This window comes from Megalobrama amblycephala, linkage group LG6 (assembly GCF_018812025.1).
Source record: "Megalobrama amblycephala isolate DHTTF-2021 linkage group LG6, ASM1881202v1, whole genome shotgun sequence".
Classification (NCBI taxonomy): Eukaryota; Metazoa; Chordata; class Actinopteri; order Cypriniformes; family Xenocyprididae; genus Megalobrama; species Megalobrama amblycephala.
The window spans coordinates 33,660,992-33,679,185 of record NC_063049.1 but is presented as its reverse complement, the minus strand read 5'-3'; the positions used below and the strand labels follow the sequence as shown (position 1 = coordinate 33,679,185).

The 18,194-nt window shown below is 36.5% G+C and overlaps 1 protein-coding gene across 1 annotated transcript in view; it reads left to right on the top strand.

Annotated features, from left to right (window-relative positions):
* Positions 1 to 18,194, top strand: part of hao2 (hydroxyacid oxidase 2 (long chain)) — a 41,404-nt gene that overhangs the window by 260 nt on the left and 22,950 nt on the right. The window lies entirely within an intron of this gene.

Below are 18,194 nucleotides of genomic sequence, written 5' to 3'. Positions count from 1 at the left end.
AAATCTCATAATGAATTTAAAAAATAACTAATTCATAAATAAATAAATAATTTCATTCAACAGAATGAAAGTGAATGGTAACCGAGACTGTCATATTCTACCACAAAAGAAAGTGAAATAAAATTAACCAACTCCTGCGAGGACTTCAGAAAACGCAATCATCTGGATCAACATGGACATTCCCAAATTTCTGTATATCCTAATTATTGTTAATATGTAATTATTTTTTCCAGGAGCTCATTGCTTCTACCTTCAGTTAAACTGCTAACAGTGATTGTAAATTAATTGCCTAAATTATTACATTATTTGCTGACTGCGTTCTTTAAATTGTAATGTTGACATGCATTCTCTGTAAAGCTGCTTTGAAATGATATGTATCGTGAAAAGCGCTATACAAATAAATGTGAATTGAATTGACCCTTCGCTAAGCCACGCCCGAAAACCGCCACAGGCCAATCGTGGTTTAGCAACTGTTACTAGGCGCAGGAGGTCTGTCAAGCTTTCGAGCGAGGGAACATGCCAAAGCGTTGTGCTTATGGATTGTGTTAACCTGATACCCGGTATCCTAAAAGTTTGGACGGGGTGGTGGAATTTTTTTCCCTTCCCGAAACCTAAAACCCAAGGGGAGAAATGCCGGTGTTCTGACAATTTGTGCTACCCTGTCAGATTTTGCTACCTCCCATTGAAACAGTAGGTAACGTTAGCAAAATCTGAAAAATGCTAACGTTACCCATCAGATTGTGCTTCCAGTGTGATTGATATTAACGTGGTCTATGGCTTTATTAACATCTACACCTACCCCAACACTAAACCTACCCTTACAATAACGCATATAACAGTAATTTTGTGTTATTTATCATGACAACAATGATGTTATATTGATGTATGCATATGCAGTAAGCCCAGGTAGGACAATCTGACGGGTAGGTTAGCTAGCTAGCTAACTCAGCACATCATTGCTTGGAAATAATGATGGTTCTTTGTTCATAATGCATATATTTGAACGTGAAATAAAATTATTAAAGGTAAGACGGAGTTACGTTAGCCTGGCGTGCTAAAAATATAAGCGGGAGAATTTTATCATTGCAAAGTGGTCAGGCTAATGTCTTCCACAAGACTTATGGACAAGCTGTTTGATTTATAATTATTAGGTTATTTTCACAAATTTCACTTAACCTGCTGTGGATGAACAAAGCTTTTCCTCAATAAATTGTGTGTTTCCCCTTTGAATGGTCAGCGTATGAGGCAGCTGCTGCTCGCGCTGGGAGCTTTAGCTTCAATTTTGATCGAATTATTTTCTAATCGGTTGCATATTATGTCATGGATATATCCCTCGAATGCATACTGCAGTCCCTTTTGTCTTGCTCTCTCAGATATTTCACCTGTTCGCCAAAAATGACTAATTATCTCCTTGAAAATATCTGACACCGGTGCATACATACTGTAAATGACTTGCCAGATGCGAAAGCTTGACAGGCGTAGCAACAGTAACTAAGGAGGGCGGGGCTTAGGGAAGGGTCCATTGAACCTTCAACCGTTTGGAGGCCATTGAAGTCCATTATAAGGAGAATAATCCTGGAATGTTTTCATCAAAAACCTTAATTTCTTTTCGACTGAAGAAAGAAAGACATGAACATCTTGGATGACATGGGGGTGAGTAAATTATTATGAAAATTTTATTTGAAAGTGAACTAATCCTTTAAATCAGTACATATGAGTACAGTGGTTCAATATTAATATAATAAAGTGACGAGAATATTTTTGGTGCACCAAAAAAACAAAATAATGACTTATATAGTGATGGCCGATTTCAAAACACTGCTTCATTAAGTTTCGGAGCGTTATGAATCTTTTGTGTTGAATCATGATTAGAGATCTCGTGTCAAACCGCCAAACTGCTGAAATCACGTGACTTTGGCGCTCCGAACCACTGATTCAACAAAAGATTCATTATGCTCCGAAGCTTCATGAAGCAGTGTTTTGAAATCGGCCATCACTATATAAGTTATTTTTATTTTTTTGGCGCACCAATAATATTCTTGTCGCTTTATAATATTAATATTGAACCACTGTACTCACATGAACCGATTTAAATATGTTTTTAGTACATTAATGGATCTTGAGAGAGGAAATGTCATTGCCGGCTATGCAGGCCTCACTGAGCCATGCCGAAGATGAACGAAGGTCTTACGGGTGTGGAACGGCATGAGGGTAATAAATGACATTATTTTCATTTTTGGGTGAACTAACCCTTTAAAATCCAACTCTAGCATTTCATTTTATGTAATTATCGACCCCCTGGTTTTTCTAACAGATGTTTTTCAAACAGCTCTGTGTTTTGCTGTATTTCAGACTTCTGTATCCCCTTCAAGCACATCTGCTGCTGATTAATCTCACCTTTGCATCTGGTTGTATTCACACACATATTCTATATTCAAGACCGTCTCCTGCGGCACTGTGCACTGTAACACATAGACCGTGATCAAGCAGCGTGTCTATACCAAAACCTCACTTTGTGTTTGCATCACGCTCTGTGATTCCCGCTCTCTCTGTTGGCTGTTAGTGCCTTTGGCATCTATTTCCTGGCCACCCAGTTGCATTGCCTTGTTCTGCACCTCTCTAAAGAGGAATTTCTCATGATATGATGATGATGATATATCTCTTTCTGTTCTTCTAGAAAAGGTGGTTTTACTACAACATCTTGTTATAGCCCCCTTCTTCTTTCTTCCTTTAATGTGCTGCAGCAAAATAAAAAGTTTGTGGTGCTTGGACAAACCACTTATGCTTACAGTTGACATTTTGTGTGATTGAGTATGCGAGACAGAAATAAAGGGGTGGAGAGACGGAGAGACAGAAAGAGAAAGAGAGCAAAGCAGGGTGGATGCAGAGACAGAACTGGCAGCACCCTACTGTGATAGACTTCAGGAAAATAATATGTGGCTAATCTCTGTGTTTGAGTGTGTGTGTGTGGTCCATGAATAACATCTCTAACTTTACTGAGGTTCCTTTGTTTTACAATAAGAAAATCAGTTTATTTATATTTTTAAGCAAATGAAAATCCAAATAAATGTAACTTCAATAGAGTGTGCCCCCCCCCAAAAAAATTGCTCAATATTTATGTATTTTTGGTTTATTCAAAGTTAATATTTTATGCATTTATTTAAATAATGGCCCAAAACAGCTATAGATCTTATACAACATAACTTTTTTGTGTGTGACAGTTTAGCTTTTTCAAACAAAGTTCATAGTTCAGAACTTGGCTCCTTTTTAATTGATAAATGGGAACATTAATTGAATTAGCTATGCCAAACAAGAAGTTGAATTGAAATTTACTTTCAATTCAAAGTAATTCAAGACAGCTAAATAATACATTCTTGGAAATTAAAGGGTTAGTTCATCCAAAAATGAAAATTCTGTCATTAATTACTCACCCTCATGTCGTTCCACACCTGTAAGACCTTCGTTCATCTTCGGAACACAAATTAAGATATTTTTGATAAAATCCGATTGCTCAGTGAGGCCTCCATTGCCAGCAAGACAATTAACATTTTCAATGCCCAAAAAGCTACTAAAGACATATTTAAAACAGTTCATGTGACTACAGTGGTTCAACCTTAACGTTATGAAGCGACGAGAATACTTTTTGTATGCCAAAAAACAAAATAACTTTATTCAACAATATCTAGTGATGGGCGATTTCAAAACACTGCTTCATGAAGCTTTACGAATCTTTTGTTTCGATTCAGTGGTTCGGAGTGTGTATTAAACTGCCAAAGTCACGCTCCCCAGTTGTGAACCACTGACATTTCGAAACGCTTATGACATAAGGAAGGCTCGTTTGCTGAAATTACGTGACTTTGTCAGTTTGATACAAACTGCGAACCACTGAATCGAAACAAAAGATTCGCAAAGCTTCGAAGCTTCATGAAGCAGTGTTTTAAAATCGTCCATCACTAGATATTGTTGAATAAAGTTGCTATTTTGTTTTGTTTTTTTGTGCACAAAAAGTATTCTTGTCGCTTCATAACTTTAATGTTGAACCAATGTAGTCACATGAACTGTTTTAAATATGTCTTTAGTAGCTTTCTAGGCATCTGAAAGTGTTAATTATTTTGCTGGCAATGCAGGCCTCACTGAGCCATCGGATTTGATCAAAAATATCTTGATTTGTGTTCCGAAGATGAACGAAGTTCTTACGGGTGTGGAACGGCATGAGGGTGAGTAATTAATGACAGAATTTTCATTTTTGGGTGAACTAACCCTTTAAGTGTTCTCTAACCTGTTCCAAAAAGTACCTATTTTAATGTGTAATATAATACAAGTAGTATCAGAACTTTTCTTTTTTCTTCTTCTTCTTTTCTTCATATGGTGATGTACATCATCCGAGTGAAGTGGATTATCAAAAAAGAGAAAAAAAATGTTGACTTGGACTTGATTCTATCCATCTGTTGTTGATTGGATGGAGGCACATCTAAATGCAAGCTTGCAGTCGATTGTTAATAAGAGATAATAGGGTTATGTGGACTAAATGATTGGAGAAGTCTGACATACATCACCAGAAGGAAGTCCATCGTTTTACCAGAGGATTGATTTATGACATTTTAATGAAAATTAGGAGCTCAATTTTTTTTTTTCAAAAATGAAACGTATATGGATGAATCGTTCACAATAAGATCAATAACATGCATTTAGAAAATAGATAGATTTCATGTCGACTTTTATAAAAAATTATAAAATATTTCTTGCCATAAGGCCCATAAACCTTTCAAATCTTCAAAAGACTTTTTTACACTTTTTCAAAATTTTCAAACAAGGATTTTTCATGCGAACATTCAAAGTTGGCTTTTGCTTTTCTTGTAAAAATTACCAATTACCAAATAACAATTTTAATTCTGCTTTCTTACATCCAAATTCGCATTGCAATACTGCATCTTGTCGGCTACCTCAATTCAAATTCAGGAATTTAAATCTGAATTCAATTCTGAATGAAGCATAACCCTGCTATCAACTGTCCAAAAGTTTTTGTGCCCGTTACTGCATATTGAAAGGCTGCCTGTCTGCTGCGAGAACGTCGACCTCTTTCATCGCCCTCCCTGATCACTAATTGTTCATCTCCTCACCGCAGATCTATCTGCCCAACCACCCTCATAGATCTGTTCTAAAAATCCTGGCCAAGTTTCAAGTAATAGAACCAGGGCCTATTGACCGCCCCTGATGTGCTGTGGAGAGAATGGGCAGGGTGGCTGTAACCAACAGCCCACCTGTGATAATATATAGAGGCAGGGGGCCATGGCCCACCACGGGGCAGGGCTAGGAGGGCACGGGCCTGGGGAGCGCAGGGACCTCAGCCTGCATCAACAGCTCCCTGACTCGCCAGCATCCTGACACTGACAGACAGGCCTTCCCCTCTGACACTGCAGCCCACGGGGCGCCTGCCACCCAAGTCGATAGATGGATGGATGGATGAATTGATGAGAAGATGGATAGGTATTTGGATGGCTTGGCTAGTTGAATGAACGGTTCCATTTTATTGAAGAGCTTTTGGAAATTTCCACGTATTTTAATTATTTTTTCCCCTCCTACTTCGGTCCGTTAAGGAAAATAAGCAGCTGGTGAGAAGTATTTTGTGTAAAGCAATGTTTGCTCCTGAGAGGAGAATCTGGTTTCCATTACAGCTATGGCTGACTAGCCTGCAGCACCGAAAGACACAGTAGTCCAAGACAAGTACACAGGGCCGGGCTTTGGGTGGGCTATAGTAGAGTTATCTCTTTCAGTGTTCTTACTTCAGAACGGCACACTTTTGCTCCATTCGCTGGGACCCGAGGCTTCACGGCGAGCACGGGCCACCAGACGTCCCTCTCAGCTGTGGGGAACATGTGCTGTGGTCCTCCTGCCTGTCAGAAGCAAATGCATGACCGTTTTCAAACAGGCAGGGAAGCAGCCAGCCGTGTGTGTCTGTGTGGTGCTGAGGTGGGAGGGGGTCGTCCCTCAGGAGGGATGTGTTTCAGCACCTTGTCTCCTTCTCTGTTTTAGCGCTGACAGAACAGGAGGGAAGGAGTGACGGGGGTGGAGAAAGGGGCTCTGCTCTCTCACTCCCATCTGCTGTCTTCACTCTCCGGCTATCATACAGTAGAGCACGAGTGGGGTTAAAGATCATGTTTAAGGTCATGAGCTTGGAGAAGCTAAACTGCATATAATTCAGTAGCATTTTGATCTCGGCCAGTAGAGACTCGCACACACAACTGGACATCTTACACTACTGTTCAAAAATTTGGGGTCTGTAAGATTTGTTTTTAAAAGAAGTCTCTTATGCTCATCAAGGCTGCATATATTTGATCAAAAATACAGTACAAACAGTAATATTGTGAAATATTATTACAATTTAAATATATTTTAACATATTTTAAAATGTGATTTCTTCTTATTTTCAGTGTCATGTGATCCTTCAGAAATAATTCTGATTTGCTGATTTGGTGCTTAAGAAACATTTCTTATTATTATCAATGTTGAAAACAGTCGTGCTGCTTAATATTTTTATGGAAACCGTGCTACACTTTTTTCATGATTCTTTGATTATAAATGTATTTGAACATTATAAATGTCTATTTCTTTAAATATTCATTTCTTTAAAAAAATCTTACTGACCACAAACATTTGAATTTTAGTGTACATTTGAAAGTTTTATTTATGCATATAAGTATATGAAAAATACTTTCAAACCTTGACCATCTGCCTAAATGAAGACAAGTTGTGCACATCAGAAGATATCACGTGGCTGCCCTAACGGAGATTGCAAAGAAAGAAAATTGCATGCTTTTGATTAGATGTCACAATCAATAAATTGACAAGCTGCATTTATGACTTTCTTTTATTCTTTTTGCTTTCTATCTTCTTTTTCTTTATTTTTTAGGTTTGATGATTACATGTTAAGTATTGGAATAATGATTTCCAGGTCTCTGAATCCATAATGATGTGTAGAGCGATACTGGAAACATGAGACTTTTCCTAATTTGACCACAGAAAACACTGGTTGTAAGTGGATGGACATTATTACCATGGTCTCCTTTTGATGGAAAAAAACAACAATTGCTCATTTAGATGAAAATTTCACCCCAGCATATCCAAAATGACCTTATATATATATATATATATATATATATATATATATATATATATATATATATATATATATATATATATATATATATATATATATATATATATATATATATTTTTTTTTTTTTTTTTTTTTTTTTTTGTGTTTTTCATAATAGATTCAGGATGTAGGGAAACAATTGCTTTAGACAGTGACACTTTCTTTCTTTCACACATAATAACCTGGTGGGTTTACTGGTTTCTGCACTTCGTGACTCAGCAGCATGAACTGGTAGCAGATTCTGGATAGACCAGCGAGATTTGGTTTATTTTGGCCATGCTTTGATGATTAAATCATTTATTGGTTCAGGCTTCATTACATTAGGCATTGCTAATAGCCCCATCACACTTCACGCTTACCAAACTGATGACTGATAGACTACCACTACACAGTTACACATCAAAATCCAGAAACAGTTGGGTTTCCTTCTATTGTGAGGAATCCAATCATAGCTACATATGTACAGTTACAAACATATCTAAATTTAGGAAAAAGTGCAATATACAATTATTCTGTAGTCTGAACATCAGAATATTCAGTATCACAGCACTTTTTTCATGCATGTTGTATTGTTTTTGTACATTACATTACATTTCACATACTTTCTCATGTATGTTGCATCTGCACAAGTCACTGACCCAGTCATGTGGGCATAAAAGATTTTATTCTATTCCATTATAAAATTGAGGAAACATGCAAATGTGCTATTTCATAAGATGACAAAAGGTATATTTATAGTCACTATAAAAGCAAAATGGATATTTCTTATTTTCTATGGAATATTGCAGTTTATACAACAGTTCTTTCTGGTTCTCGAATCTGATTGGCTGAGAGCCGTGCAATATTCTCCCAGTATCAGCACTGGTACCGTTTCACCATTTGTATCACCCAGCTTGCGGCGACTGTCATGGCAGTCGAGCAATGAGAGTAGTAGTTATTTAGACCTCAAATATGTGACTCTTATATAAACCAGTGCTGTCCATCGATTAAAAAAAATAACTCGATTAATCACATTTTTCTGAGATTAATCACGATTAATCGCAATTGAAAACTCACGTTTTTACATGTTAAATACTTGTTTAATGCCATCTTTTTATGAATGAAGGTCAGTATCACTGATACTAATACTGCTACTGGTGTCTCAATGAGATTGATTCACCCCCCCCCCCCCCCCATTTTTAAACATGAATTATAGCCATTCAAAATTACAGTGTAATTGAAAGCTATAATTTTGTACATTTTATTAGGTTTCTTTTAATTTAGGTGAACTTACCTACCAGTGCCCGTACCTGTCTAACAGATAGAAAAAATACAGAAATTGATTAGTTACCAAACACTCTGCACTGCATAATTTATAGCCTAAATGAATCATCCATACGCACAATTCTGGCGCGCGACTTTCTGTGTGTCGTGTGTGTGACAGGACATTAACGTGTTCTTTTTTTCCTCTTTTGGCGCACTTAAATGGTTTAAAAGCATTTGCATGAATAAGAGCGTGATCATATAATGTAATGCTAGACGAAGGATGACAGGAAAAATGGATGCTGCGTTAATTGCGTTAAATATTGTTAACACGTTAAACTGGAAAAAATTAATTGCATGTGTTAATGTTGACAGCCCTAATATAAACATAGCGCTTATTTTACTATTTATTTTGACGCTTTTGCAGATGCGAGCTTCAGGCCGCCAGCGGCCATTCAATGCTCATGTACCCGCAGAGAACAGCTTCATCTCGGCCAATCCTTTGGGTATTTTAATTATTTTAATATTTTAATACCTTGTAATCTTTAATAAAAATAACTTCCCCTCCCTCTTGCAAGGACATCTCTTCTTTATTCTAATGATGTGTTTCTAGCACGAGGGTGGGATCAACCTGTCACTCACATGACATCACAGCAATTGCAAACCACAACCATCCAATGACCCAATCAATTCCCAACTGACAAAATCAATGGTTACACTTTATTTTAGTGACATAGTTACATTGTACTCACTCAAGTACTGAATAATATTAATTAACTACTACAGAGTTAGGGTTTGGTTTAGTTACTTGTAATTATGCAGAATTTACTGTTATTACTATAGTAAGTACATGTAGTAATGTGTATCTATGTCACCTTAAAATAAAGTGTTACCAAATCAAGTCCCGTCCTACATTATTTCTTGTTCCAAAAGCCGTTTCACTCAGATAAACTTCACAATATAGAAGAAAAGACTCGCAACTTCCATTTTATGCCAACTTTAAAAGGGAAGGAGCAACAGCTGTCATTATAGGTGTTGCTGCTGTGAAGCAAAAGAAAGAAGGGGAGAGAAAAACAGACGGAGGAAAGGAGGCACCGTAACATTGGAACAGGACTCTGATTATATCCAGACAGCCTTGTTTCACCACCGTGCATCATTACAAATGTGCCCCCTCTTTTGAATCTTCTCACACACAGACTGCTCTACGCAGTGCATTATAAAGCATGCATCAGTATGTGTGTGTGCCCTTTTTAGGCCCTTCTGCTGTCAGCAGGCTACTCTTCAGAGTATGTAAAGGGTATCACTTTACAGTGAAGTCACAGGCCTGGAACCTCCTCCCTCTAGCTGCAGCAAACCCTGTAATTTCTATTTGCATCTTATTTCAGCGTAATCTCTTTACATTCTTCACAGGAAACACAAAGCTGCTGTTGTTGTTAAGTGGGGGGAGACCTTGGCATACTCTAGAAGAGGGTACAAAGATAGTTAAATGGTACAGTATGTCTCAGTTTAAGGAGGATTTACAGTGTACAGCCATGTATGAACAGAATCAAGGAAACAGATACACAGTAGCTGCAGTCCACCTTGTGGTAACAAGTGTACATTAGCTACTGAAATTCAGAGGAGACATTGTTCGCATTTGCTGCTAAATTGTCATAATTCCAAATGTACAGGAAATGCCATGACTGCAGGCGACACAAAATCACTAAGCCCAAAATAGAAGCGTCAATATTCTTTGCATTCATGACTGAAATTAGCTGGTTCAGTGACACACAAAGGCGATGACAAAAACCTCTTTGAGTGTATGCATATAATTAGAAACATAATTAAAATGTACAATATGTGGCTCTGAGAAAAAGCAGGATCTGCTAGCTGGTTTACGGCCTGTTGGTTTACAGCTGTTTTCCTGAATAATTAAGTGGGGAGAAAGCAGCCATACCCACCACAGCTGGAATCTTTTTTCATATCCTAAAGACGGCTGTCTAAAGATTAACACTAATTTAATAGAAACCATAAACATCTCAGATGGATAAGTAAATAGTCATTTGACGAGCAGTGACAGATATAGCAGCACCAATCATTTTCAGTAGCTTGTTCTATCTGTGTTCATTTTTACATAATTTCACTATAATGATGATAAATATATTTGAAAAAAGTACCAGTTATTTTGGTTTATCGCTGTATCTACTTATTTAAAATTGATATGAAATAAGTTTCTTTGGAGTGACATAGCCCTATACACAAAATAAAGTCAACAAATTCCATAAACAAAGATTTATAATAATATTATTGTAAAAACAAATATAGAAGAGAGACATTATCCCATTCATACCTGAGAAAGACTTGCAGTGTGCTAGTCAAAAGGCGTTCTCTGCTGGCAATTTTTACTGCAAAATGTAAATCTTAAAGCATAAAAACTGAATTTACATTTCCAAACACCTATTTCGTATTACTTGCTCATTTTTACAGCTGGTTTTTAATTTTGTTTAAAGATCATGTGAGCTTGTGCCCAGAACCAGCTGGTTATGATAGCTCAGACCATTAACTGAAAATATGAGGCCAACATTTCCGTGCCAATCTGAATATGTATATTTTTCCCCATTAATGAAAACACTATGTGTATTCGACTTTTAAACATTTCTAGCTGCTTGTCCAAGGCCTGCATTTTACATTTAAGGTTAAATATGTGTGTTACAATATGAAGGTGTGAACTACTGTGGTCTTAGGAACAAATATTAGCAACTTTCAATGTGTCAAGTTTTCTGACACATTTGTAGTTTCTTTCTTGGACACTAATACTTCCCAACATTAGGAAGCATGCAGAGTAGTAAAAGAAAAGGTAATAAAAAAATAAAAAGCCTTGGTACATTCAGTTTGGTTGAGAGAACAGTAGCAGTAACGATATATATTTTACACATATTTATCATTACCATTCATACACATTCATGTTTACTGTAAGATATAGACTTACTAAACAAAAGCAACACAAATATATGACTGCTTTGTAAACGCGTTTTAAGCAGAGATAGCCTACAAGAGATCATAAGCCTACTTTATAATCTTTAATTCACATCCTATATTATTGTTTGTGCTTTTAGAATTCTTAACCACCTTACAACCAATTTTGTAAACAGACGTCCCTCAGTCCCTCAGCTCAGAGGTCGTGGGTCAGTTGCGTGATCATAGGTCACCCTCTAGTGGAGACACCGCAAAGCGTCTCAAAGAACGTTCAATAAGTCATTCAATACAGAGGATCTAGCAATTAGGATCTTGCTCTAAGTTAATTAACCGTAAGAGCACTGATAGGGACGGGGCATATAATGAAGCACATCTAGACCGCATTGCACGGGTGAATGAGCCGGCAGCGCACTGCGCTAATGGAAATGATAGACATGATTAGCCTTTAATGTGGGCTTGAATGAGGGTATCGGGTATCATAGGCAATGCAAAGACAGCACGGAGAAGGTGCATTTATGGGGAACTACATCTGTGCATCAGCATCCTAATGAAAACGATCTTCATTCCTGAGCAATCAGGACCCGCAAGGCAGAAAACAGGCCGCGCACTGCGGAGGCGCGCGCGAAAGTGGCCAGCGTTACCGTGGAAACCGAATACTCAGCATGTAAATAATGTGATCTATCGATGCCATCTGGAAAAGATTGGGCCTGGGTGCCGTAACTGCCTCTCTACCGATATGTGAGGGGGATCCATTACCATATTTATTTGTACTGCTAAACTTAGTCGGTGAATGGGATTATGTAGTGGCGGATTGAGAGTAAATCCTAAACAAACACATATATTAAAGCAGGATTTGGAGTATAACCTGGACAATAATGGATTTACAAGACAAGAGGGGTTTTCTCCCTTTTTCACAAGCTCTCTTTTTGTCAAAAATTGAATCCAGACTTTTTGGGGGTGAGTCTTTTTGCTGTGAGAGCGCAGTGAGGGGGTGGGATCTGGCCAAGGTATTTATCATATTTGAAAAATCTAGTGTGATGGGGAGGGGGATGCTACTCTATCAAACTCACAGTCTTGGACAGAGAATCATGCACGATTTGCTTGTGGCACAAACATGAGGTCCCTCCAGCTCTGTAAAAATGGCATCCAGCTTACTTTTCCCGATGGATGAATGCAAGACTCTTCTTTTGCTCTTACAGTCATATCCCGATGAAGCAGCAGTCCATGTGTTCAGAGGAAGGACTGGTGAAATGGTCTGGCTCACAGACTGACAGCAGCCTTGAAAGTGAGTTTACAGTGAGCTCTCTTTATCTACTGCTCAGACTGCTTTTCCCATTTAGATTCCCTCCACAAATCCTCGTCTCCTTCCAGTGTCACAAAATAACAGATTCTCCATCCCTTGACCTCTGTTTTTATCTAGTTCTCTACCCTCTCTGTGCAGATAAACTTAATGTACTTATTATGATGAAGTCAAGAGTGATGAGTGGTCACACAACAAAGACAGAGATGAACAAATGTGTTAGCAAATAGGTTAAACAAATAGGTTAAAATAAAATACACACTCACACATACACACACACACACACACACACACATATATATATATATATATATATATATATATATATATATATATATATATTATATATATATATATATATATATATATGTCTCTGTGTGTGTGTGTGTGTGTGTGTGTTTTATTTTAACCTCATAAAGAGAAACTAAGTATTGTGTTTCACATGTTTATAAATAATTTATTAAGTGTTAACAATGAGATTATGTGTTTTTTATCAATTCTCAATTATCAATCAACACTGCTTTTGTCATTTTTGTTACAAGATGGACAAAATTTGTCTCCAAAAAAGTCATTATTTAACCAAAATTTCGGTTTTACCAAATGACACTTTTGGTTATACCAAATGATATTTTCAAACAATGCTAACAGGCTGATATCTAGTTAGCTAGCAAAAGGACAATCAAACATTTTATATTTGGTACAAGTTTTTAAAATATTACAACATTTTCCATGTTTTATAGCGGTTGTACCGAATGACCTGACGTACATGCGTATGAGCAAGTGAAAACATGAATTTTTCAAATAGTTAAGAGAGAGTTAGTTACTTTGCTTTATGACCATGTGGTCCTTTGCACGTGTCTGAATGATGTCACATCCTGTCACATGATATTGAATGCATGACTTGATCCAAAATGGTCTCTTTATATTGGTTACTCCGAATTATATTAATGATAATCATTTTTCTGGACATTCTTTCTCATTACAAAGCAATGACTTCTACACATAATTTTAATACCATTTTGCACTGTTGATATATGATGTCCTAAAAATAACATTTACATTTATTAATATTTTAATCACTAATGAAATGGCTGTATTGACCTTTGGACGGTTAAACCGAATGACCTTTTGACACTTCAGAATCTTTAAAATACCTTCATATGTAACAAAATATAATTAAAACCTTTTGAATTCAATAAAAGTGATCCAGTTACCTTACATGCTTTGGATGTCATATCTATGTTTTTATTAGTTTTTCTTAATCGATTTGACTCATTTCTCCAAAGTAATGTACCTGCTCTCAAAACAGTTAACACAGTGATCTAAATACACTCTTACATATGCCGAACGGTTCAACTTTACTGCAAAATAAAGCACTGCATTTTTTTTTAGTAATGCATTTATTAAAAGTAAATACTAACATCAAAACTACAGGCGTATTGTCTATTGATTTTAGGACATTTTCAGCTATGGATATACAAATACACTAACAAAAATGCACATTTATTGTAATGTTTTTCCAACAGGTTTTGTTATATGGGTAATTCAGCAAATAAAGCTTCAAAACAGTATTTTTTAAAAATCTTTAAAAACTGTTGTAATGCATATTTTTGAGTCATGAACAATGTGTTTAAACAAGTTTCAGTTGTTACATAACATTTCAAAGTGTTTAATTTTTTTTTTTTTTTTTTTTGTCAGGTGGTACAAACAAATATTTGTAAATATATTATCTACCCATACATGAAATTAGCTGTTTTTATCAGTATTTGAGAGATATCTACAACCCTTTTCACTCTGCCACAATGATCTAATGGGGTCCTCTGGATGTTGCATTGCAGAATCAGGCTTAAGGTTATTACTTTGTCAGTTGATGATAAAATATTTGCAGTTGTGCCACCCTGACATTTGAGAATATACAAATTGCAGAGCAGAAGTTTTTCAATTATCTCAACAACTTTAAAACTACATAAATTTATAAAATTTGTTTATATGTATATTCAAACATAACATAATGCAAAACAGAGTATTTTATCATGAATTTCTTATAAACAAAAAATAAAATTTGGGGGCTGAATCCAAAATCCCCCATACCCTCAAATAGGGCTCCCCAGGTCCAGGATTCAGAAACACTGAATTAGAGTAATTCTGATTTTAAATTAACTTCTCTTCCCTCCCCTTCCACCCTGCTGTCCACTTTCACTATGTCCATGTCTTCTTACAATTTCTCCTCTTGCTGTTTCCACTACACCAATGCCCTCCACTGTAGTCAGCTCTTCTCCAATCCTCCTTTTTTTTTTTTTTTTACTTCCTTCTCTCTCCTCTATGTTCCACTCTTCCTTTCCCTCTCATTACACCCCTTCCTCAACCCACACCACCACCTTTACACTTACACCTCTTTATTTCCCTCTTCTCTTGCGTATTTTCTTGCTCTATGTATACTTTCCCTATTACGTAATGCAATTGTGATAAATGTGTAAACAGATAGGAAAACTGAATTTCCTGTGTTGTGTGTATTATTAATCAAGCAGAAATCAATTTGGGGTTAATTGAAAACATACCATGTGCATTTGATAATATGACAAATTCCAGAGTTTTGTTTGTTGTGTTTGGACAAATGGTACATAAATGTTTAGGAATTGTGTAAAGTCAATAAAAAAAAGCTGTGATCTTTTTTTCCTGATTTATTAAAGTTTTGGTTGGATGTATTAACTATTATGAAAACATTTGAGAACTTTGTGCATAGTGTTTTGAGAAAAGGATTCACATGATTTGCAATTTGTGTGAAATGAATGAAAACTAATAAACCGTTTAGGACAATTACAAAGTGTCAGATCACTGTATTAACCGTTTTGAGAACAGTGATCTGGGTTTGGAGAAATGTGTCAAATCTATTGAGAAAAACTATATTAACTGAAAAAAAAGACCTAAAATATATAATATATATATATATATATATATATATATATATATATATATATATATATATATATATATATATATATATATATATATATATATATAGATGATAATAGAAATGTTCTTGAGCACCAAATCAGCATATTACAATGATTCTGAAGGATCATGTGACTGAAAAGTAATGATGCTGAAAATTCAGCTTTGCATCACAGGAATACATTACATTTTAAAATAGGCCTTAATAAAATAGAAAACACTTGAGCTATTGTATGTGGTAATAATATTTCACAATATTACAGTTTTACTGTATTTTTAATCAAATACTGTAAATACAGTCTTGGTGAGCAGAATTCTTTCACTGTTTCACTTCACTGTTTTGGCTAGTAATTAAGGCAGTACTTCCTTATCATGACATGTTTGTTATTCACAGACATCTGTCCAGTAAGTCCCTACGTATATCTAAGCCAATTAGGACCAGGTAGGAATGGGAAAACCACAGCGAGGATCCGGAGATCCTGCAGACATGCTGACAAAAAACAGAGATTGCTGAAGCGAGATAAGAAAATGATGGATGGTAGTAGACAGACACCTGCTCCTGTCATCATTAAAACAAACATCTCCCTTTGAGGGCTTTTTTTTGGGGGGGCGGCGGGGGTGTGTGTATTTTGTAGCCTGTCATATCATCCTCTTTCACATCATTCCTTCTCTCGTTCTTTGTATTTCCCTCCCTCTTTCTCTTTCCCATCATCTGGTATTGATATTTCTTTCTCTGTCCTCAACTTGCCTATCAGATGTGAGCAGTGGGGATTGCAGAGCATTTTTTTTTAACTGTGTGTCTGCTTTAGGACATTAAGTCCTTTATCCTTATTTGATTAGAAGAATGTAGCATATAAAACTGCAAAAAAGAGTAGTTTTGTTTGAATAATAATTCATTCAGATATCTGTACTGATAGTGGAAGAGTATGCAGAAGAGTATGCAGAAGAGCAGTATCGGGAAAGTAGTGCTAATTAGGGCCTCTTGCGGGCCAAGAGGAAGTGGGGCTGCCAGGTCTCCTTTCCTCTGCGATCCTTCACCCTGAAATGGCTGGCCGGGACTGCCCGGGGCTCGGCCACCTCCTCTGGAGCTCCCAGGGTATGAGATGCCAAGTCCAATCTCTCCAATTTCTATTCATCATTTTTTGAGTCTGTCCTGCAGGGGACAGTAGAGAAGATAGGGGTGTCATGCTGCTGTTTCTTAATTTAATTTAAATGCCTTCATTTACATGCAAACCTGTTAATTTAGCATCCTTTTGTAGAGCCATAAGGTAGGCTGGGGAAATGATCAAAAGTTAGATGTGTAAAGACGTCTGGGGGCTGCAACCATATATGGTAACTGCAAAGTGAAAATACATACAACAATTGGTTATGTATTATTAAGTTAATTATTAATTTAATAATTGATTATCTTTACAACGGAATTGAATCAACACTGAACTGTCTTCAGCTGAACAATGACACTTTTTTTTTTTTCTTTTAGAGCTGCTGTCGAAATGAACTGTTTGAAACAAACTCATTTTCCTGTTATCACTGTAACACTGCTTTGAAACAATCTGTATTGTATTAAGTGATATATAAAAAAAGGTGACTTGACTTGACAACACACATTGTACTTAATTCTGAACCTAACAATATTAGGCCTGGTTTCAGAGACAGGGCTTAGATTAAGCTAGGATTATGCCTTAGCTCAATAAGGACATTTAAAGGTGCTCTAAGCAATCCTGGGTGGATAACTTCCTCTTGACGTTCGAAGTGTTGTCAAACAAAACAGACGCTAGCTAGACCCTCCCTCCTCCTCCTCCTCCTCCCCCCCTCTGTGCTTCCTGAAACAGTCATGAACGCGCATTTAAAATCATTCTTGTCGGTTATTGGCTGGAGCATGTTTATTATGATTCGTGGTCCAGGCTGCACCAGTTTGTTTTTGTTGCTGTTTTTGGAGGTTGTGGCGACTACAGAGACCGTGTTTTTTTACGGTGTGTTCAGGGGACAGGCAGCTAGCGGATAGTGAGGAGATGTTTGCTGTATGTGACAAAAAATGTTTTGGCCTAAAAACATGTGACATCGCTTAGAGCACCTTTAAGTATCTTTTATAAATGTTCCTTTAAAAAAAAAAAAAAAAACATTACTGGTGTGCACCTTGAGACAAAACAATGGCACTGACATATTTTAAAATATGTCAGTGGAAGTTGCTTTCAGTTAAAACAGCTCAAACATGCATTTTAGTGTAGGATTAGTCTTAAGCCTTGTCTGTGAAACTGGGGGTTAATCTTTTAATTCTCCTGGCCCAGTTTAACACTCTGTGGTATGCATTATGTTCCAACCATGAAATATTGTTTTTCAAATAAGTTTTTATTTCCTATTTATTACAATAGCTTCAGTCACGCAAATCAACTCAGGGAAATGTTGCTATATGGCAACAGTGTACCACAATGGTCAAAAAAGTAGTTTTTCTATAAAATTATGATTTTCTTTTCTATTTAATGCATATTTCTTTTAGAAATTGATAGATTCATATACTTGGAACTCATGCAAACTAAAAATAAGTAGCTCTAGATCCCTATCATTTAATCCCAATCATTTTGCCAACTC